The sequence below is a fragment of the Sminthopsis crassicaudata genome, chromosome 2 (assembly GCF_048593235.1).
Source record: "Sminthopsis crassicaudata isolate SCR6 chromosome 2, ASM4859323v1, whole genome shotgun sequence".
Lineage (NCBI taxonomy): Eukaryota > Metazoa > Chordata > Mammalia > Dasyuromorphia > Dasyuridae > Sminthopsis > Sminthopsis crassicaudata.
The window spans coordinates 640,786,105-640,810,191 of NC_133618.1; the positions used below are offsets into that span (position 1 = coordinate 640,786,105).

General features: G+C 35.3%; 1 protein-coding gene across 9 annotated transcripts in view; it reads left to right on the forward strand.

The window, feature by feature from the left end:
• The window catches only part of JMJD1C (jumonji domain containing 1C), a 175,019-nt gene that overhangs the window by 40,416 nt on the left and 110,516 nt on the right, over positions 1-24,087 (forward strand). For 3 of the 9 annotated variants that reach the window (XM_074296616.1, XM_074296619.1, XM_074296617.1), the window contains one exon: positions 23,360-23,516. The gene's annotated coding sequence lies outside the window, so the exon portion shown is untranslated. Of the gene's footprint in view, positions 1-52; positions 23,517-24,087 lie in introns of those variants that run through there. The other 6 variants (XM_074296622.1, XM_074296624.1, XM_074296623.1 and 3 more) reach the window with 4 other exon arrangements.

The window sequence follows — 24,087 nt, forward strand, 5'->3', positions numbered from 1 at the left end:
GGGCGGCGGTGGGGGAAGGGGCGGTGGGTGGGGGGGCGGTGGGGGTGGGGTGGTATGTGCGACACAGGGACATACGCACATAGACACACGCACATCGGCACATACGCACATCGCCACGCACCAGACAGCCAGACATAACGCACATCGCCCCAGACACACGCAGACATCCGCATGCAGACATCCGCACCCAGACGCAGACCCCCAGACAGCCGCATTCAGACCTACGCACATCGCCATCGCCACCCAGAGTCCTGCGCACTTCAGACTACGCAGCTCGCCATCCGCACCCAGACACACTCTCAGCCAGACACACACGCAGCCACCTACGCAGCCACATACGCACCCCGGTCCGGGGCTCCGAGCCGGGGGGTGAGGAAGAGGATGGAGATGGATGGTCAGTGGGCGCGGGCAGAGGGGCAAAAGGAGCGAGCAGCCCTTCGGGGGCTTCGTGAGCTGTCTCTGGTTTTTTCATTGAATGTTCTTTAATGCTTTTATTTTTCTTTAATTTCTGAGCAGCTTTTGGTAGATTGGTTTTCTGTGCTTTGAGATCTCTGATTGGATTGCGGTGTTTATTTCAAAAATTGTGTAAATAGAGATGGTTTCTTTTGGCAAAAGGTTTCTTTGTTATAAGAAATGAGCAGAAGGGTGAACGTCATGAGGTGTTTAAAGGGCTAAATGTTCTGTGAAGGAATCCTTTAAATTTATTTTTATTTTCCTGAACGTAATAGATCTAGAATTGAACTGTGGCAGCATTCTAATTGTAAGAGATCACTTAAATAATTCTCGATTGTGTAAATGAGGTAAATTGAATTTTTCCCCTCTCTTCACTGAGACGACGTAGCCTTTGAGTAGAATACTAATCCAGTTTTACATTTTAAAGTGATCTCGAAAATGAACAAATTTGCGGTCTTTTGTTTTGGAATGGTTTCGGGTAGCTGGACGGATATTAGGAAATGTTGTTTTAAAATGAAAGTATGGATGACTGCGGTAGTTTTTTGTTTACAGATTAGAAAACCATTGATATGTCACTGTCATTGGCGTTATTTTAAGGAACTCTCAAGTAGAAATTTGCCAGATTTTGATTATCTTTTCTTTTATGCAAATTTGAGATATTTCATGCCTCAAATAGTGTAAATGTATTATAGATAAAATAGATACGTGTTGCTATATGTATATAATTTGGGGAAGATTTTTTTCATAGTAGTACCATCCCATATGGGCATGAAGCCGAATATTGAATATTAAGCATAAGCTACAAATACATTGTAGAATATGAAAATTATATATTTCTTCATGCAGACCATTAGAATGTTGGTTAAAATGATGCATTTATACTACTTGGAGCATGACAGTTGTCTAGAACACCTTGGAAGGGTGTGTTGCTAATGCATCTGGCAGCATTTTCGTGAAAAATGAAAATGTTTCTATTTTTACAATGCACCAAATTTCTTTCAGATTTAAACCTGAAACTCAAGGCTATTTCCCAATTTGTTTATGTGATGGAACAATTTAGGTTAAACAATACAGTGATCTGTTTTTCAGAATTCACTAATTAGTGCAGTTTTTTGGTTCGTCGTTTGGCTTTTTTTTTTTTATTTTGTTTTGTTTTGCTTTGCTTTGTTTTGTTTTTTTGCAGGCCTATAAAGATTCAGTGGAAAATGATGGTCAGAGGGAAAATTATTAGCCCATGTAACATGTGATGACCCATCAAAAATGATATCAAAAAAATTAAGTGGTCTAAAATTTTATATATATATATATATAATATATATGTTTTTATAAATACTTGTATATGAGGTCTTGCACATGAATTAAAATGAATATGAATCCCTTAACCTTGTCATCATAATATTACTTCCCCCAAACCCCTCCCCTCTCCTTTTCACACCCAAACTCTTAGAAAAATCTATATATTCCTTGACTTCATGTCTCTGATTCCATTTAGATCTTGCAGAATGATTTCCAACCACTGACTGGACTCAAATCATTTTCTCAAATTCTGTCAGTGATGTATTTTTTTTTAATTTTAGTGATTTTTAAAATTTAAATAGCTCCTCATTGCCTCCAAAGGAGCTATCTTATATTACAAAACATTTTTTAAACCAAAGCACTAGGAAGAAAAAGACCCTCAAAAAAGTAATTGTACATTGAAAAAATTAAAAATATATATTATATCCCTCAGTCATGGACCACTCCTCTTGCATCTTAAAAAAAAAAAAAAAAAAAAAAAAAAAAGAGTAATGCTTATTTTTTGTAATTTGGCAATGTGATTTCTTTATCACTAACTTTAGTGATCTTTTTTCAGTCCTCATCCTTCTTCAACTGAAACTGCTCTCTAGAATTATCAAGGAGTTCTTAATTGCCAAATTTTTCCCTCCTCCTTCACTCCCTCCTCCCCCTCCCTTTCTTGAATTCTCTGCAGCATTCAGCATTCTTAACTATCATGTCTGCCTGGATATTACTTCCCTTTTCTGACACTGTATTTTTCTGGTTCTCTTCCCACCTATCTCAGTCTCCTTTACTATATCATCATTTCCTGCTTTGGTCCTTAATTTTGAGTTTTCCATTACTCTTTTTCTTCTCTGCTTTTTCTTAGATATCTCCTTGGGGTTCAAAGAACACATCTATTGCCAATGACTCCCAAACCCACATTCCATCCTTCCTCCTTTTTTTCCCCCCTCACTACCTTCTTAGCACTCTGTTGTACATGACAACTTGTACAAAATGAATTTATGATTGTTTCTCCCTACCCCACCCAATCCACCCCTCTTCATTCATTTTACTACCTTTATAGCAAATCCACATGAATTCTACAAGCATTTGGAGAAGTTCATATTATGGAAGACTTTGACTGACTGCCATGGGTAGGAATTTGTCCTTCTAATAGGCTATTGAAAATCTTTGTGAATTCTTGAGTACATTGTGGTAACATGATGAAAATTACTGTGGATTACCAATCCCTGTTCTGAGGGCGAGGCTAGAGGTGTGGAGGGAAGAACATTAACCTTGGAGCCACAAGCTCTATTATCTCTCTATAAATATTTATCTTTTTAATATAGGTTAATGCCATGGAAAGATGGGGGGGGGGGTATTTGAGACATTCTCTCTGTTTCCTAAGAAATACATGCAAGTAGCATTTTGTGATTAGCTAGGATAATACTATTTTATATTCCTAAAAACATTTTTGCCATGATGAATCAAAATATGACATTTTAAATGAAGAAAATTCTTTTCATAATGTATAAGAATATATAAACATATAAAAATTCTCAGCTTATTCTAGATTTAGTTATTTATTAGACATGGATTTTACGGCATTAGAAGGGAATGAATAGATAATATATTCCAATCCCTTCATTTTATAGATGAAAAATCTAATTCTCAGACTAATGAAGTAGCATTCTAGAAATCATCATTGATTAGTGGAATGTAGAAGATCTCTTGACTCTTTGTCCAACTTGTTTCCATGGCATTATTGTTATATTTAACCTGAAAATTTTAACAACTGTTTTTTATGCTGGGGGGGGGGGGAAGCTTGTATTTGCAGTGTGTTGAATGATTTTGGTACCATTTTCAAGATGATGGTTTTACTTTTAGTGACAAGTTACAATAAGTTATAATAGTCTAATTTTTAAAAAATTAACATTTTGCTATAGTTTTTACATTATAGAATCTTATTAAATAATGGCACATTATTTATCAAACAATTTACTTAATGAATTGAGAAAAATGATTTGTTGTGTTAAAAATGTATAATGAATTATTGAAGGTATATAACTACTGTTTTAAGATTTTAAGGGTTTGTTTCTCAACTCCTACTTATACTCACAGGTTCTGAAGTATATGAGTCAAGCTTCCCCAAACAAGGGTACATCTACTTCTGGGTCTTCTAGAAATACCTTTAAGGGTTTATAAAGGTGATTCTTTAACATTGTTGGATAGATCCCCCCCACCCATCCCCAAAGTGTTCTCTACAATAACAGTCGTGAGGCACACTTAATATTTCCTTTATATCATAGCTATCCTCTAGTGAGCATAGCATCTCATTATCATTTAACTACTTAGTTCCAAAGCACTGACCCTCTACACCTTATAGGATACTCTCCTTTCTACAACTCAGTCCCTAAGGAGAGTGGAGTCAAATCTACTATTTATAGTAGTACTATATATTTATATGTAATACTATATATTAAAGATATAATAATGTCCCTATTATTGCTATTGGGAAATTAAATGAGATAGCATTTGTCAAGGCCTTAGCACAGTGCCTGGCAAATAGCAGTCACATAATAAGGGCTCGTTCCTTCTCCTTCAGCGTCATGTCACTCACTGTAAGACATTTGTGCCATTGAGTTGACTTCATGATGCACCATCAGCCTTGATAGGAGCCGAAGCCCCCTCCTTAAGTGGACTAGTCTGTGGCCTCAGAGGCCTCCATTCTGGCCTTCCAAGCCCAGGATGGTCATTCTCAGACAGGCTCTTGAGCATCTGGGCTCTTGAGACTGATTAGACTTAACAAATGAGCTTGTAGCTATCTCCAATGCTCTTGCACCTAAGGCAATGACTAACAGATAACAAAAGATAATAGAAGGAGCAGTGGGACCATCTGTTCATTAGCCAGGGGGCAGGTGGTGAAGATAAGGCCTGAGTCTGTTTTCTAGGGGAGTTCTTCAACTGTAGATCTTGCCTCATTCTAGCACCTCTGGGAACAAAGGCACAGCCTGGTAAGTGTCATTGCGATACACCACAGTTCATTCAGCTTCACGCCTGTCTTGTCACCACGTCCTGTGTGGACTAGAACTAAATGTGCATACTCCAGAGGCCTGTGGAGATCACACCAGCTGCAGCATCTCTCATACTTATGGTTGGGATGCAGGAGATTGCAAATGAGTATTGAAAATGTTTTAAATGATGTTTGCGTCGGTAAGATAAGAGCACACACCCACCAACCAACACACACACACACACACACACACACACACACACACACACACACACACACAGATTAATTTGGAAAGGACTGTATGTTTGGACACATAAAATTCTGTTAAAGGAAGGGGATAGTCTGTTATAGGGACTGCTCCATTCAGAATAAGGAGGACAGTTTGACTTAGAGTGGATGAAGGCAACTAATGCAGAAATAGTACTTGAAAGACAGCTTGGGGATAGAGGAAAAAAGTGCTTTTCATGTGGGAGGAGTTTTTATTGGGTGTGTGTGTGCTTGCGCACCCACGCCAGTGTGCCAGAAGCAGCAAGAAGTAATTGGGAGCTTTTGTGAGCCAGGGTCTTGACTTGGTCAGACCTGAGCTTCAGGAATACAATTGGGCTGCTATTATGTGGAGTGGGATGAGAGGCGCTAGAGGCAGAGAGACATGCTAATAGCCACTAAGCATGTAATAATTGCCTACTATGTGCCATGCGTGGCGCTAAAAAGCACTCAAGATATAAAGATAATCACAAATCAGTCACAGTATTCAAGGAGCACACGATCTAATCAGAGAGCCCAGTCAGACAACTATGGACAAAGAAAGATGGATATGAAATTAAGAGGAGATAATCAACAGATGGAAGGTCTTAGCATAATGAGGGGATTGGGAAGGGCTTCCAGGACTTGTAAGAAAACTAGGAAGCAGAGCTGAGAAAGGAGAACACCCCAGGCATGTGGGAATAACCTGAGAAAACGGCTGGGGAGTCAGATGATAGCGTGTCTTATTAAAAGAACGGTGATGAAGGCAGTGTCTCTGAATTGAAGACTTTGGGGGAGGCAAAAAGGGGGCCTCAGAAGTGAATAGAGATTAGAAAGGGGGAGCTGAAATATGCAGGACTTTGAATGCCTCGGAGAAACAGTACGTGATAGGGAGTGGTTGGCATTTATTGGATCTGAGGTTGGTGCGGTTGGATCTGCACTTTAGGAAAATCCTTTTGGCAGTGAACAGAGAGGATGGAGTGATGGTGTGCAGTAAGACTTGTGGTGGGCGATGGACAAAGTGGCAGACAATTGGGATGGTGGTAGCTCTCAAGAGAGAAGAGATGTTAAAAAAAGGCAGCACCATTAACTAGGTGTTATTAATTTTAACTAGGGCATATGACCCTGTGAATAGAAGAAAAGGAGATGTATGTGAGATAGATATACATGACTGGATTTAGAATATGTGTGAGATGCACTGTACATACATACATACACATACCTTTTATTCATTGTTTTACTGGTCTATTTTTAAAAAAAAATTGTTTTCACTGATCCCTTTTGTATGAACTTTATAATATTCTTTTAAGTGCATTTTAGAAATCTAAGATATTTTTAAAGGCAACTGCAAAACATCTTTAGATCTCGTGGTTAGCAACAAGATGATGCATGATACCATGTGAAACCTCTAAGAATAGTATTTTAAAAGATCTAGGATATTCAACTGCTTAATTGTGGGAGTTGAGTGAACACTATAAGCTCTGTTTTCTCAGACTTCATCGGTTAAGTCTATCACTGAAAGGGAGGGCTTTGGTCAGTGAAAGTTACTAGGTGAATGACATCATACACTATTTGCAAAAGGAAATCTTTTGCTACAGATGCTCATTTTCCTAAGGACATTGACCTTGCTTTCCTTTCTAGAAGGTAGAAAGGAAAGGATATCCTTTTTGTTTTTTTAAATTTAAAGAAAAAAAAAAACAACTTAGCTGTGTTATTTACTTTTATTAATCTTTATGAAAGTAATCACAAATCACATTACAAGAATATATTCATAATTGAATACAAAAGATGTGGGTATGTATCGTCCTCTTACAACATCTAAGAGAGACTTTTTTCTTCTTAATTTCTTGCTCCCACAAATATCTTTTGTTACAAAAACAGACTCTTTTGGTTTGAAAAATCTAAACATGAAAAATCTTGATATCTTTTTTTTTTTTTGCCATAGCACACCTGTAAATTTTATTGGCATTATTATAAATTTCTCCATTACAATCAACAAATTACTAAATTAAGTCCTAAGTAGTTGCATTTGCCTATTTCTTTTTTTTTTTTTTTTTAGGTTAAATATGTGCAATCCTTTTGAATATATTTCTGTAGTTGTTATATGTGCAAGAAAAATCAAAATAAAAAGGGAAAAGAGCTATAAGAAAGAAAAAAATAACAAAAAGATGAAAATATTATCCTTCGATCCATATTCACTCTCCAGCTTTTTCTCTGGATGCGGATGGCATTTTCCATCCCAAGTGTATTGAAATTACCATGAATCACTTCATTGCTAAGAAGAGTCAAGTCTATCCCAATTGATCATCACATAATCTTGTTGCCGTGTACAATGTTCTCCTGGCTTTGCTCACTTCACTTAGCATCAGTTTGTGTAAGTTGCGCCAGGCATCTCTGAAAACAGCCTGCTTATTATTTCTTACCAAACAATAATGCTCCATTACATCCATGTAGCATAATTTATTCAGTTATTCCCCAATTGAGGGGAAGCCACTCTGTTTCAGTCAAGGAAAGGATATTCTTAACATAACATTTGAATGTAAAAAAGATGAAGTTAGAGACCTAAAGCCTAATCCTTTAATATAGAGCTTAATTTGAAGGCTTAATTATTTTGTTTTCATATTAGTTTTTTTTAAAGGCTCTTTGACTTAAAAAAAAAAAAGTATGTAATTTAAAAAATAAATATATACACGCACACACACGCACACACACAGTATATAACGGAAATATAAGTCTTCCTATCAGGGTATCTTTACAGTCTTATACAAAAAGTATAACTAGCTACAGTTAAAAAAAAAAAAAGTAGCTACAATTTTTAAAAAAAGTAGCTACAGTTTAAAAAAAAAAGTTAAGTGCAGTAAAGTATATTTCTTTTAAAGAAAGCACTGAACTTTGAATTTGACTTTTGAGTGATAAAGGCTTTAATTATAAAACTGAAAATATAATTTTCTTATCTACATGATACGAATACCTTCAGTTGAGGGGATTCTAATAAATTTAACTATAATAAAGTATTATTGATTTTTGGTGTCTTAGACATTCATTGTGATGATAGATACAGAAAAGCTAGGAAAATTTCAGCAAATACTACAACTTTTTAAAAACTAAATTTAAATGTGCTGTGACAAAAAACAAAGACTCATTCACTTCTTTCATTCTATCTTCCCCTACCCTCCAAAAAAACAAAACAAAACAAAACAAAATTAAAAAAAAAAAAAAAAAAAAAAAAGAAAAGAAACACTTTAAAGGGAAGTAAGGAAAGAGCCTTCAATTTAACAATATTTCAACTGTTCTTTGAAGGTACCAGGAATTCTACAGGTAGTGATAAGCTGATAAAATATCCCAGAGGGTGGGAGGCTGTACTAACGCATGAGGGCTATATTAAGGGGAGTAATGCACAAAAATCCTCAGAGATATCACAGGTTCAAGCAGAACAGAACCACTTGGGTAGGATAGGATTTTTTGCTTTCTGAGGCTCAATTCGTAAAATGAAACTTGCCTTGTTGCTTCTTTTGTTTGAGGGGGTGGTATTGGGATATACCTGTACATTCTCAGGTGGGTTTACTGAGTTATTTTGTTTTTGTTTTCCCTGCCTAGGAGAATTGAACATTGGAAATGACAGAACAGAAAATAGGCAACAGGAAATTGGTGTCCTCTGTAAGGAAGGAGAGGAAGGGAGGAACATCTAGTTTCTTTTGATAAAATTCATATCACCGGCCCAGATGAGCTTACTTCTGAATAAATAAAGGAAAAAATGGCAAATTAACATTGCTGACATACTGTATTGTAATAGCTAATATTTGAAAGATTATGGAGAACAATAGAATAATTACTAATCTAGAGAAAGATAAATATTCTGATTTTTTTGGGGAGGGAGGGGAGAAATCCAGGAAAGAGTATAGAGTATGAAAGCTTATAGAATGATAAGCTTGATGTTAATTCCTAGAAAAAAAATTTACAAAGAGGGATTAATACAAAGATGATTTAAGAACATTAATAAAAGGATTTGGCAATCACAAAGCTAGCATAGCTTCATCAAAGACAATACTTGACCAATTTTATTTCTTTTTTTGGCAGGGAATTACTCTATATATGTTACAAGATCTTAGCTAAGCATTTGGTAACGTATTTCATACTATTCTTTTGGAAAAGATGGGTAGAGATGTGGGAAACATGCGAATATTGTTGATTCCATTTGGAAATGGTTGATTAGACCCAAAGTGTAGTTATTATTTATAACTGATGTTATTTTGACAGGTGGCCTCCAGCAGAATCCTGTAGGTATATGTTTTTAACCTTGTGCTGTTTTTTAAAATTCGAAATTACTTAGAAGAAAGCATAGCTCAAAATTTTAGATTTACAGGCGACACAAAGCTAAGTTTGCTGTTCAGTTGTTTTTCACTTTTGTCTATGTTCTAGACCCTGTTTAGGATTTTCTTGGCAAAGATTCCAAAGTGTTTTGCCATTTTCTTAGAACTCCAGCTCATTTTATAGATGAGGCAATTGAAGCAAACAGTGTGAAATAATTTGTCTAGGACCACATAGCTATTTAAGTGTCTGAGGCTGGATTTGAACTCAGGAATATGAGGCTTCCTTACTTTAAGCCTGACATTCTATCCACTGTGCCACCTAGCTGCCCCTAGAAAACTGAGATGTAATTAACACCCTGCATGGTGGTGTCAGGATTCGAACAGATTTTGACAAGCAGATCAAATATGATAAAGTATTCTAGGGATGAATGTAAAATCTTACATTAGGATTCTGAAAATCATCTTGAGAAATACAAGGTGATGGGAGGCAAAGTCAAACAGCAATTTGTTGAAGTGAGTGTAGAGATTTTAGTGCACTGCAGAGTAAATCTGTACCAGGATAGTCACAAGAGGTAATGGGATTTTACATCAGAGCTTCTTAAAACTTTTTCCATTCACGATTCTTTTTAGACTGAGAAATTTTTATGAGATCGTGAATATTATAGCTATATAAGAAACGTGCATACATTAGAGACATTTGTTATTAATAAGTCATAACTTCATGTTATCCCCACACACATTCAGTTATGAGACCCCCATATGGGGTCATGAACCCCAAAGAAGTGATTGGCCCTCCATATTTGGTCTTGGGCATTCTATTTGGGGAAGGACATTAGAAACTTATTCAAGATCTCAGAAACTTTTTAGGAGGAAGTAAGGATGCTGAATATATAGAAGAAGAAAAAATTCAAGAAAGTATTTTGAAGTACTTGAAGATTTTTATGTAGAAAGAGGCTCTTTTTAGCTGCAGAACACAGAACCAAGAACCATGGTTGAAAGTTAATTAAGAGGAATAGCAAGTTTTCATGTCAAGAAACTGTTCCTAAAATTTAGAGCTGTCCAAAAACAAAAGTTACTTCCTCCAGAAAATGGGTTTATACTTATTGGAAATCTTGAAGCAATTCTGCATGGTCACTTGACCAAACATATTAAAATAGGCATTTCTTTTTTGCGAATTGAACTAGATGACTGTTAAAAGAACCCATCAGAAGGGAGGGAGTCATAAAATGAGCAATAATGCATAACAATATGTAAAGACTGAAATTTCCAGTGATTTTAAGAGGAATTAAACTCAAAATTTTAATTAATTTTTTAAAATTTAAATTTAAAAATAATTTAATTTTTAAAATTATTTTGTTCATCTAAAAATAAAACAGCAAGGAAACATTAACGTCAAAAGGAAATATGACCTCGAAATCATCTAATAAGTTCAGGTCTCTTACGAATAAATATTGCAAAACAAAGGGAAAAGATTCCACAATTGTAGAGACAATACCATATGGAATTTGAGGAGAACTTGGAAGCACAAGACAGTGTTCCCAAATTAGTTTTAAAAAGAAGTGAGAATTAAGAGAACATAGTTTCTGAAACAACTGAAAGGAGAAATAATTAGCAGAAGAGGAAAATTCAAATTCTTAGTAAGTAAAGTAAGAAAAAAGGACAACTGATTGAGAATGCAAAGGAAGAGCTAGTGGAAGAGATGCAAAAAGCAATATAGCATTAAGAAAAAAATGCTTTCTATTAAAGCAAAGTATATTGATTCAGAAGACAAGCTGCTTTTAGAGATACCTAAGGATTATAGGTGTCCTAGAATTAGTTAGGATCCATTTGGAAAGAGGGTGCATTTTAACAAACAAATTGTGTAATATCAGAATTAATTTTCACTTGGTGGTTTGATATAATTCAATTGTGAAGCCATCTGATCTTGGAATGTTTTTTTTTTTTTTTTTAATTGGAAGTTCATTTATGGTTTGTTCAATTTCTTCCTTAGAAATTGTGTTAAGTTGTGATATTTGATTATGATGAAATATTGTGGTATAAGAAATAACAAGCTCTATGGTTTCAGAAAAATCTGGGAAGAATTATTTAAATTAATGCAAAGTAGAGTGAGCAGAACCAGGAGAGCATTATATATAGCAACAATAATATTGCCACATCATAAGAATGATCAACACTGAAAGACTTAGCTACTCTGATCAAAACAGTGATCTAAAACACTTCCCAAAGGATGCCTGATGAAAAAGGCTTATATCTCCAGAGAGAAAACTCTCCAGAGAATTCACCAAACTCTAAATACATATTGAAGCATATTTTTTTGCTTGTATTTTTCTTGCTTGTTTTTTTTTTTATCTCCCCTGTATTTTCTTTTGCTAATATAGAAATCTTTTTGACATGACTTTACATGTATACTTAACATATTGCTTACCTTCTCAAGGAAAAAGGCAGGAGGAAAGTATAGAATTTGGAACTCAAGATTTTAAAAAATGTTTTTAAAATTAAAATGTAATTGGGAAATATCTAATTAAAAACATTTTTAAAAGTAATTGGGTTGTTTAAATTTTTGTTTATTTCAACATTTTATATTTTTATAAATATTTAAGTTGACATTTGAATTGATTTATTGACATATATTTGGCCAAAGTAGTTTCAAGTTTTAAACCTGGCTCCTAGATTTATTAATTCAGTTTTTTGTTTTAAATTTTGTTAACTTCTTTTTTGATTTTTCAGTATTGGTGGTTTTAGTTACTAAAATTTGTTGGTTTACCTTGTTAATCAGCTAGGTGACACCATCTTGATTATGGAAAATCTGACTTCAGTGTCATTTTCAAACACTTACTAGCTGTGTGTCCCTAAGCCATTCACTTAACTTAATATTGATTTATTTTGTCTTTTGTTTTCCAATGAGAAATTTTCAAAGTCTTTTGTTTTTTATTCTTTTGATTTTGGGTTGAGAAGTCCAGAACCTAACATTGCTGCCGCAGATTGCCCCTATGGCTTGCTGCTGGTTGCTGATGTTTGGTCTGAACTACAGAGACCTCTGCTCTCACTTGGGTGCAACCTGCCCTTTCCTGCCAACCTTCTTGTATGTCTTGGGCTGGAAAATAGTTTCACTTTGCCCTTTGGTGGGTTCTGCCACTCCATAATTTATTTTGAGGCATTATTTAAAATTGTAGGGAAATTTGGGAGAGTTGAGGCAAGTTACCTATCTTTTCTCAAATAGCTTGGCTCTCCCATATAATTTTCTTTAAATTTTTTTTAATTAATTATTTTTTAGTTAACAGATTTTCAGAATGGTCTCAGTTTCCCACATTGGATCAAAATGTTCGGTTTTTTTTTTTAATTTTATTTATTTATTTGTTTGTTTATGTATATATGTTTCTTAGTAATATCAGAATTAATTTTCACTTGGTGGTTTGATAGAATTCAATTGTGAAGCCATCTGATCTTGGAATTTTTTTTTTTTTAATTGGAAGTTCATTTATGGTTTGTTCAATTTCTTCCTTAGAAATTGTGTTAAGCTGTGTTATTTGATTGTGATGAAATATTGTGGTATAAGAAATAATAAGCTGGGGCAGCTAGGTGGCGCAGTGGATAGAGCACCAGCCTTGAATTCAGGAGGACCCGAGTTCAAATCTCAGACACTTAACACTTCCTAGTAGCTGTGTGACCCTGGGCAAGTCACTTAACCCCAGCCTCAAAAAAAAAAAAAAAAAAAAAAAGAAAGAAAGAAATAATAAGCTTCTCAGCCTTAGTTTCCCAGTTTGTTGAGTCTTATTGTACTTAGCCCAAAAGATTGTTGCAAACTTTAAAGTTATTATAGTCATTGTTGATGTATTTTACATTTTTTAGTCAATCTGGCTATATTGTCAGAAAAAAAGATAATTTATAATGCTACTTTAAAAAAAATTTGATGTCCATTTTCTCTCTATTTAAAATATATATATATATATTTTTTAAAAAAGTATTCTTTTTCATAGGCAACTATATGGCTTGGCACAGTGAAAAGGATGCTGGGCTTAGACTCAGGAAGACTTATTCTAGAAACAAATGTAATATTCCACATGAAATGCCAGATACTTGGGGGGGAAAAGACTTTAATTGCTTTTATTTTTTTTACTTACTTTCCCAATTAATTTTCTTCCATCCTCCAAACTGAGGACTTATCCTTTATAAAAAAGAATACAAAACAGGCAAAAGAAAAGAAAAAATCAACTGGCTAACATCACTTAGATCTGATGGTAGATAATTGTGGTCTGCCTACTTCTGCAAATAGTAGGAATAATCTGGTCACTATCATTAATGTAGCCATTCAGTTTCAATTTTTTTTCTTTTTTCCAATTACATTGTTGTAGATGTTTTGAGTATATTGTTGTCCTTTTTAGCTTGCTTCATTTAAATAAGCCTCCCCCATCCCTCTTTATGTTCTAAATAGTAATTATTTCTTATGTTCAGTAGCCTTCTATCATAATCATGTTGCACAATTTATGCAGTCATTTGATGACCTATATGCATTTGCATTGTTTTCAGTTCTTAGTGGCGAGAAGTAGTACTTATATAAATATTTTTATAGGACTTTTTTTTTTTTAATGGGACCTTTCCTTTTGTCATCTTCCTGTGGGTGGTATCTTTTAATCAAAGAATGTGGACTATTTAACATCTCTCATTTCATAATTGAAAATTTTCCCAAATGAGTAGACCAATTTATAATTCTAATGGTATAATATTATGCTTGTCTTTTCACAGCACCTTCAACACTGTTTAATATTTGCCATCTTTGTTTATTAGCAGTATGTGAGCTCTATAACCCTGGAGTTGTTTTGATTCATATTTGTTTTATTAGTAGTCACTGAGAAAAATGTTTAATTAAAGTTCGTGTATTGTTTTTGCAGTTCCTGTGACATCTGTGCCCTTGACTAATAGTTCTTGATAGGTATTTGGATTACTTCTCTGTGCTATTTGATGCACAGTGGAGGCAATGTGTCACAGTATGTTGAAAGCCTATAAGATAGATTGACTATGGGATCTGGTTCAATTCACTTAACTCTTTGCTCTAGTAAGCATATAAGTTTTCGAAGAAGGTTCTGACCTTTATTTATGGAAGGTGTTTCCTTATGTGAGAACTAACTTTATGGATGAATTCATAGATCCAGTCCCATTTGATATAAAGATTTCCACTGGGGGCAGCTAGGAGGCGCAGTGGATAGAGCACCAGCCTTGAATGCAGGAAGACCAGAGTTCAAATCTGGTCTCAGACACTTAAGACTTCCTAGCTGTGACCCTGGGCAAGTCATTAACCCCAGCCTCAGGGAAAAAAAAAAAAAAAAAAAAAAAAAAAAAAAAAGATTTCCACTGTCCCCTGCCACTATTGCTCCCAGCACTAGCTTCCTAGCTTATGCTGATTGTATTTGTCCAAATGCTTAAATTTCACATAGCCTCTGGTCTTTTGTGATTATCTCTGTCTCTCTTTTGATTAAGAACTCTTCACTTAGCCATAATTATGAATGGTATATTTGATCTAGTTCTCTTCAGATTTTTGTGATCTTTATCATTCAGGTTGTACATCCATTTTGTATTTGTGTTCTCTTGGCACTATGTTGTTCTAAAGCTAATATATGACAGTACCTTCCAGCTCATCCAACAGTTCTTTCCAGAGATGTCTTTTCCAAATAATTTGTGTTTACAACTTATCAACATAGGTTGTTGCTATACCTTTTAATCGGGCATATTTTGTTTCTTGTCTCCCATTTGTTAGGCTTCAAAGACCTAGCTGTTTACTCCTGTTCCCCTCTTCGACCAGGGTCTTCTCTCCTGAGCAGGAGCATCCACTTATTTGTTCTTCATCATAGGAATATTGTTTACTTTTTCCTAATCTCCCTCTTTATCTTTCTTTCTCAGTTAGCTAAGTTACCATATAGTGCTGTTTTGTTTTTCAAAATGGAAACCCTTTTCAGCTCCTCTTCTTCGTCCTTTGAAGAAATGCTGAGTGGCATCCTGTAAGGAGGAGATGATAGTCCCTCTGTGTAAACTGCCCTGGTCAGACCACATAGCGCTGTGACCTCACAGCTGGCTCCAAGTATTTCAATGACTATCATGTGACAGAGGGATTCTATTTCTTCTTTTTGGCCCAATTAGGCTGGATAATAATAGCAACTTCCTAAAAATTTGAGCTGTCCAAAAGTAGACTAGGCCACCTTGTGACCTAGTGGGTTTTTTCCTCATTGCAGAGGCTGAATGATCACTTGTTAGGTTAGAGTAGGGATTCCTTTTCCGTTATAAGCTTCACAAGATGGCCACCCAGGTCCCTCCTTATAACAAATTCTGTGACTGGATTTAATGCAACAGAATTTTACTATATACTCTTCCTAAGGCATGGTACTGGATGCTGAGAGCATTGGAGCCTAAAAGAAGGGAATCCTTTTAGAAACAGTTTACGTAAAAGACACACAAAACTGAAACTTGTAGGTTTCCAAGAAGTGAGGAAAGAGCTTTTTAGGCATCATTTAATACTTCCCACTCGTTTTAATAAGAATGACCATGTTGATGTCACTTTAATATATTCCTTTAAAAGTTTTCCTTCAAAACTTTTTACTCCCAACACTGCATAATAGTGTGAAAATGATCTGAGTTTCTCAAATTATTTGCTAGCAGAAAATAAGCTCTAGAAGGTTCTATCATCCTCTTAGTGCTTCAAGTTCAGTCCTGGAAAGGCTTGTCAATTTAGTAATTAATTTTTTTTTAACTTGGATGCTGATTTAAAAAAGAAAAGTACAAACTGCTGGTGTCCAAGTTGTAGAAAAGGGGGGAAATAATGTTAAAAATCAGAGACCTTTTACAGTCAGTCTATAAACATTCTATTGCTGCTGTGAAGGTGAAATCTTTTTCTGTCGAATAAAAAGGAGACACTGTCAAACAAATATAATTACACGAATAAGGGTGTTAAAAAAAAAAATGCCTTGCACAATTAGTTCCATGATGTAACTAAAGTCATGGAAAAGTTGACCATTTTGTCTTTCATTGTGATAAACATTTATCAGACACTTGTTATGTACCAGATGTTGTTCTCAGTGTAGAAATAAAAAGAGGCAAAAGCCTGTCCCTGCCTCCAAGGAGTTCACAGTCTAATGGGGGAGACAGACAATGTATAGGAGAAATAGGAGATAATCCAAAAAGGGGGAAAGCACTGCAATAGAGGATTTGAAAAGATGACAAGAAGCCAGGGATACTAGAGATGAGAGATCATTCCTGACATGGTGGGTAACCTGACAAAGAATGGCCAGAACTGAGAGCTGAAGAAACTTGTTCTAGGAACAGAAGGTTGCTGTTGGCTCCAAGCACATTTCTGAGAGGTAACGGAGAGGGAGGGAGGGCTCGTGATCTCATCAGCTCCAAAGGATTTAATTACAATCACTGTGCTGATGATCATTCCTGCCTCAATCTATTTGCTGACCTCCAGAGTCTCATATCTCCAACTGCCTTTTAGTTCACTGGCTATTTTTAAACTGAATATGTACAAAATAGAACTCATTATCATTTTCCTTAAGTCATCTCCCTTCTTTCTTTCCCATTACTGCAGACCAGGGCTCCTTAAACTTTTCCCACTCACAAACCTCTTTTTACCTGAGATTTTTGAGACCCAGGTAGAGAGGTATATTTAAAAAGTTTACAAATCAAACATTTGCTGATAATAGATCATAATTTCATAACCCCACCACCACCACCATTCAGTTACTAGAATCCAGGTGGGTTCTGACTGCAATTTAAGAAATTGAGCTGTCGAAGGCAACACCATGCTCTAAAGTTCCTCAGGCTTATAATCTAGGAGTCATCCTGGACTTTATCCATGGGGTGCCTAAGCCTGTTGATTTCACCTTTTCCATTATAAGCTGGACAAGATGGCCATCTCTCAATTATGTGCCCCCTTTTCTCTGTTGATAATGAGGACTCCCTTGATGTAGCTCCTTATCACCTCACTCCTGGACTATTACAATGTAATACCCTACTGGTGAGTCTGCCTGCCTGCCTCAGATCTCTTCCCCACTATAATGTATTTATTCTCCATTCAGCCACTAAAGTCATTTGCCTAATACACAGATGTGGTCATATTATATCCTCTCAACCCCCATTCATTACTCCATTGGCTCCCTATTACCTTTCAGGAGCTAATGTAAGATGTTCTGTTTGGCATTCGAAGCCTTTCATAACTTAGCCCTGTTGTAGCTTTCCAGTCTATTTATACTTTATTCCAGATGCATATCTTTAGTTCTATTAACATTGAATTTGTTCCCCAAGCAAGACACCAGATTTTTCATATCTGAGCTTCTTTTTTAATTGTCCCTCAGGTCTAGCTCATTCCCCCTCCTCCACTCTTTAATTGCTGACCTTCTTAACTTTCTTAGACCCTCAATGAAAAGCCCACCTTCTACTGGAAAGCTTATCCCTCTTAATTCCAACGCTTTCCTTTTTAAAATCATTTCCTATTTATCCTGCCTTATTTTGTACATACTTGTTGGCCTGTTTTAAGCTCCTTTAGGGCAGTGATTGGATTTCACAAGCTCTTTTTGTATCTCCAGCACTTACCACAGTGTCTGGCCCATAAATGTTTATTGATTACTGTGAAATATCTGAAAGGTAGTGGGAGATGTGAGAGATAAATTTTATAATCGGTAGCTTAGAGATTATAATTATCCATCAGAGCTGAGGGGATCACCAAGTGAAGTAATAGAGAAGGAGAAAAGAAGGTCCAGAACAGAAGCCTTGGGGATACCCTATGGTGGGATGCTCTCATCCTCACTGGTCTATAGGGTATTTAGGAAGGAAAGGCCCCTCCTATGGGAGGATTTGTTTAGACTTCTTCAGAGCTGCTCCGCCCCTTTTAGTGTCTGCCTCCACTCAGCTCTCTCCTGGGGCTCCAAGTGTGTCAGAGGCAGCATCCCAGTCAGAAGAACTAAAAGATCCATTTGTGAGTTAGGGGATGTTCAGACTGGAAGGAGAACCCTGAGCCAGCAGAGAAGGGTGGAGCCATGGGGAGGCACGCCCCCTGAAGCATTTTAAAATGATAAAATGATACCTTCAGACCCAAATGAGGGAAGTGATAGAAAGGGAGCTCTTTGATAATGATGATAGGTTGGCCCTGAGTCCATGTAGGTGAAACACCAGTGGTTAAACTAGCTGGTGATGAGAAGCAGGCAAAACTTTGGGAGCTCCCAAGCTAGAGACAGGAAGAGCAAATGGTCTGAGAGAGACCAGGTTGTTTAGCAACTCCTTATCCATATCCATTTCTGAGGCATAGTTCAAAGGTAAAGAGAAGTACTTTCTCTCAAGAGGGAATAAAAGCCCTGAAGGACAGTATGTCTTTCCATCCCCAAGGATCAAAAACCTTTCCTGGATAAGGAGCAGTTAAGACCAAGAGATCAGTGACCACACCTTTTCCCAAATTACATCACTTTGAAAAAAATTGAAAACTTCCTAATTCCCCAGCACTAATTCTGAAAATAGTAGTCTAAGAAAGCTTGAACAGAGTTCTATTTCTCCCTGCCCCCGACATCCTATGGCGTTCCCCACCTTGGAATGGAGCCTAACATTAACACAAAAAAATATATATATATAAATCAATAGAGCGTAAAAATGAATAAACAACAACCAAAAAGAGAACCTGATCATAAAAAGTTACTATAATGTCAGAGAACATCAAAAACTTAACTCAGAAGACTATAAAGTCAAAACAACTACAAAGCCTCAAAGAAAAAAAATGTGAATTGGACATGAGTCTGCTAGGAATTACTAGAAAAGCTGAAAATAATTTCCAGACTCAAATAACAGTAATAAAGGAAAAATTAGTCAAAAAAAAATGAAAGCAGAGGAAGAAAATTATGAAAAGACAATAAATAGTTTGGTAAAAGAGGGAGAGGTAGCAATCATGCTCTCAGATAAAACAAGTGAAAATAGACCTAATTAAAAGGATTAACAGGGAAACTATATTTTACTAAAAGAAACCATAGACAAATGAAGTAATTATCACTACTAGACATAAGGCAGTGAAAGCTATAAACCCTTCATTCTCAAAGAGGACCAAAAGGACATCATTATGTTACACCATGTCCAATATGAGCTCGGAATGCTCTGCCACAGGTTGGACACAAATAGTCCCTAGGAACATGTGGGGTGACTCTAACTTTGCCCATCTCACATTTCTTCTGAGCTAATTCAGTCCTGCTTGGCTCCTAGAGCACGGCCCCTTCTCTGAGGAGAACATGCCATGCTGGGTGGTCCTGTGCCAGTGTCTCCCATGTTATATATTCAATTCTAAAGTTGTTAAGAGAGACCTTGGGAGCATCCTTGTATCACTTTTTCTGACCACCTGGTGAGCGCTTGCCTTATGTGACTTCTCCATGAAATAATATTTTTGACAAGCATACATTTGGCATTCAAACAGTGTGGCCAGACCAACGGAGTTGTGCTCTCTGCAGTAAAGTTGGAATGCTGGTCAGTTTAATTCAAGAAAGGACCTCGTTGTCTGCTATCTTATCCTGATAGGTGATCTTCAGAAGTATTGTAACAAGTTCAAACAAAACATATGCACCAAATGGTATAGCATCCAAATTTCTTAAATGAAAAATTAAATAAATTACAGTAGGAAATAGTTAAACTATATTAATAGGGAACCTTCAACTTCTCAAAACTAGAGAAATCTGATAACCATGTAAATAAAAAGTCAAGGAGCTAAATAAAATCCTAGTAAAGTCAGATATGATATGTGGAGAAATGGGAATAGAAAGGAATATGCTTTTTCTCAGCTTTACATGACATCTTCATAAAAATTGACCCTATTCAGGCATAAAAACTTCACAATCAAATGCAGAAAAAATATATGCTGCTCAGACCATAAAGAGCCAGGGAAGTTAATTAGAAATTAAATAACCTAATTCAAAAGAGTTTGTCCAAGAATGAATCATTGAAATAATTTCATTTAAAAAATGAGATGAGACTCCAAAATTTGTGTGATGCAACCAAAGCAGCATTTTTATATCTAGATACATACATGAATACAATTGATAAAAAACAGATTGAAGAATTGAACATGAATTTTCTAAAGAAGAAATTAAAAATCTCTAATTAACCACCAAATTGGATATCCTGAAAATAAAAGGGAGAGATTAGTAAAATTGAAGTAAGAAAACCATTGGAACTAATAAAATGAAGAGTTGTTTTTATGGGATAAAAACCCACCAATAAAATTGATAAATTTTGGGGTAATTTGAATAGAAAAAGGAAAAGAAGACCAAACTACCAGTATTAAAAATGAAAAGGGTGAACTTATCACCCATGAAAGGAAATTAAAGCAATAATTAGGGGCTATTTTGCCCAACTGTATGCCAGTAAATCTGACAATCTGAATGAAATATGAATATTTATAAAAATATAAGTAGTCCAGATTATCAGAAGAGGAAATAGGATACATAAATAATCCTTTCTCAGAAAAATTAAACGAGCCGTCAGTGGCCTCCCTAAGAACAAAAATCCTCAGCATCAGCTGAATTATACCAAATGCAAGGAGCAATTAATTTCAGTACAATTTAGTGTTTGAAAAATAATTAAGTAAGGAACTTGTCAGATTTCTGTTGGTGACACAGATGTCATTCTGATATCTAACCAGAGAAGACAAAAACAAAGGCTATAGACCAGAATGAATTATCAATGCAAATATATATATATATATATATATATATATATATATATATATATATAGTAAATATTTTACTTTTCCCAATTAATTTGCAAAGATAGTTTTCACCCTCACTTTTTAAATAGGATTTCTAAATTTTTGTCTCTCCTTTCCCTCCTGATATAGGTTATATATGTAATATAAAAATTTTAAATAAAATGTTAGCAATAAGATTATAGCAATATATCACAAAAATCATATGTCATGACCAGGTGAGATTTAAACTAGGAATGAAGGGCTAGTTCAATATTAGGAAAACTACAGAAATTATGATTTTATTAGTAGATGTAGAAAAAAGCCTCTGCTTAAAAATACCATACTCATCCCTATTGAAAACACTAGAAAGTATTGGAATTGAATAAATACTATGTATCAAACTAAGTGAAAGCATTACATTTAATGGAGAGAAACTTAAAATTTTAAAATGTAGAACCATGTAAGGCTGTGTAGCTTTACCTTTATTATTCAATAATATTGTATAGAATATGTTCAGAAGTTTTGCAATTTCGTCTAATTGTGATGATCTATTTGTTACTTCTTCACACGCAGCCAATTGACAAGGATTAAAAAAAAACTTGATTTGGGCCGTTAAATGTTGGATGGCTTATAGAAAGTGAGATACTTTCAGGTGCTCTTTGAAGAGCTTTATTTTGTTTAGCAGTATTAAAACAAATATCTATAACCTTAGGGAGGGTGTGTTTAATATGCAGGAAACTTGCCTATATTTTAACTGTTGTAAGATCATAATAAGACTCCTTAAATGATATAACGTCATAGACAAATTTGTTTTATCCTCTTAGGAGGCAAGGAATAAAATAGATTGCTCTATGCTCTGTAAATGTGTTAAATAGTTTTAGGGTACATGTGAAGCCTTCAGCTCAAATGAGTGAGGGACTTCCTTTTTTTACCTAGTGAGAACCTTCAGATGCTTTTGTTTCAGAGGACATGATCTTCATTGCCTCAGATGTTATTGGTCTTTAATTCCAAGGTGGTAGAATCCCTATCTCAGTATAATTGCCTCACACCATTTTTCAGTTTGCATTCCTACTATAGTAAAAACCTTATCTATCTTCATCTGCTTTGGTGGGAATGACCCTGAGAAATCCATGTCTGTCCCAAATTTTTAGGCTCTGACTCTTTCTATCCCTCATTTATAGTAGTCATGACCCAGTAGGAAGAGGGAAAGTCAGCCAGAAGGCATTTGTTTATTAGTTCATTAGAACCCTAGACACTAAGCTGCTCTTCATGCTAGTCCCTTGATTATTGATGCTTTACTTTTTGGGGAGCCTTAAGATCTCTCAAATGGAAGGGGAAAGCTAACCGCTGCAAGGCAGCTGCTAGAACAAGAATTCTGTTAGTGACAAAAGTTTTTTAGCTCTCTTTTACAAAACAGTTTCATTAGCTTTATGACTGTTAGGTTTTATAAGACTATAATATCTTCCTTGAGGATTAAAAGTTGTTGAAACATTAAGTGGCAGCTAGGTGGCGCTGTAAGTGGATAGAGTATCTGGCCTGGAGATAGGAAGACAGCCTCCTGAATCCAGTTTGGCTTTTGACTCTGTGACCTTGGGCAAGTCCCTTAACCCCGTTTGCCTCCATTTCCTAATCTGTAAAATGAGCTGGAAAAGAAAATAGCAATTCCGTCAAATATCTTAGTAAAAGAATACCCCAAATGTAGTCAGGAAAAATCAGGCACAACTAAAATGACTGAACAACAGCAATACTTGTAGAATTCACAAGTTCATGATATGGCATGGTAGCTGCACATTTGGCTGCCTTTTCTATGTAGACAGTTTCACAATGACAAATTTATTTTCTCTTGTTCAATCTTAAGATGACAAATCCCTCCAGAGTTAACCTTAGTGACCTTTGGATGAAGTTTGTATTTTAGGGACTGTTCTTGAAGGCTAAATGGTTGATAGGATCTACCAGAAATTTTGTGCAATCAACATAGCTTTTAGGAACAACCCAAGGTTATCCTCATTCCATGATTGAGATCAGATATTTTAATAGAAGAAATTCAGCGTGAACATAATTTAATAGTTTCTCTGATTTTAGCATCTTCAGAGTGATCATAGCTGAATTTAGTTCTCAGTACATACAGGAGTAATGCAAATGCAAATATATGAGTTGAAATGAATCTTTATTGGCCTACATTCATTTTTAAATTATTTTATTTTATTTTATTTTTGCTTTTGGTTAAAAAAATTAATGTAAAGGGAAATCTAGTTGAATATTCATGGTAGAGAAGAAATTACGGCTTAGTCAGTTTCATATATTGTATTTCAGTTAGAAAATTTTGTGAAAAACTGAAAGTATTGTCAAGTTTTTCTTCACTTGGCTTATGTCACTTCTCCCTAGATATATGTCCAATCTGATGATCTTGAAGCACGAATAGATTCGACTTTCTGGAGATTTTGCTGCATTATTGGTGGAGCACCAATTAGTCTGACGGAGAAGCAAGGATCCAAACTAGATTCAAGGATCAAAGATTAAACAAGTTCAGTGGCCTACCTTGGTAAGTGTATTTTTTTTTTTTTTTTAATATTCCATTAAGAATGTTAGTTATTTATTAAAATACAAGAATTAAACGTGTTCATGCAACTCCATTTTTTAGATTATACATTAACAGTCCAATAACACTAACATTTCTTAAGTATCTGACTGAATCTCCAAAATATTGATAGTCTTTTCTAACACTTCTCATGTATCATTTTGCTACAAAAGTCTGGTAAGTCTGCCTCTCAATAATTATGTACACAAAATAAAATTTAAGAAGGAAAAAAATGGAAAATACAAAGGAATGCTGAAAGCTCAGTTGATTAGGTATTATGCTTCTTAGAATTTCTTATTTGAATGATATTTTACATTTGAAAGGGGGGGGGAAGTACCTATGTTTATTTTAAAGTGTTAGCATTTGATTGTGGTTTTATTTTTGTTTTTTTTTTGGGGGGGGAGTCATTTGCTATGATTCATACATAATTATCTTTCACAGCTTATTGAGAAAGGTAAGTTATGAAATTACTTCACAGAAAATTCAATTTTCAGAAAATAGAGTAAATCTTAAATTCTGATCAAATTGGTTTCTT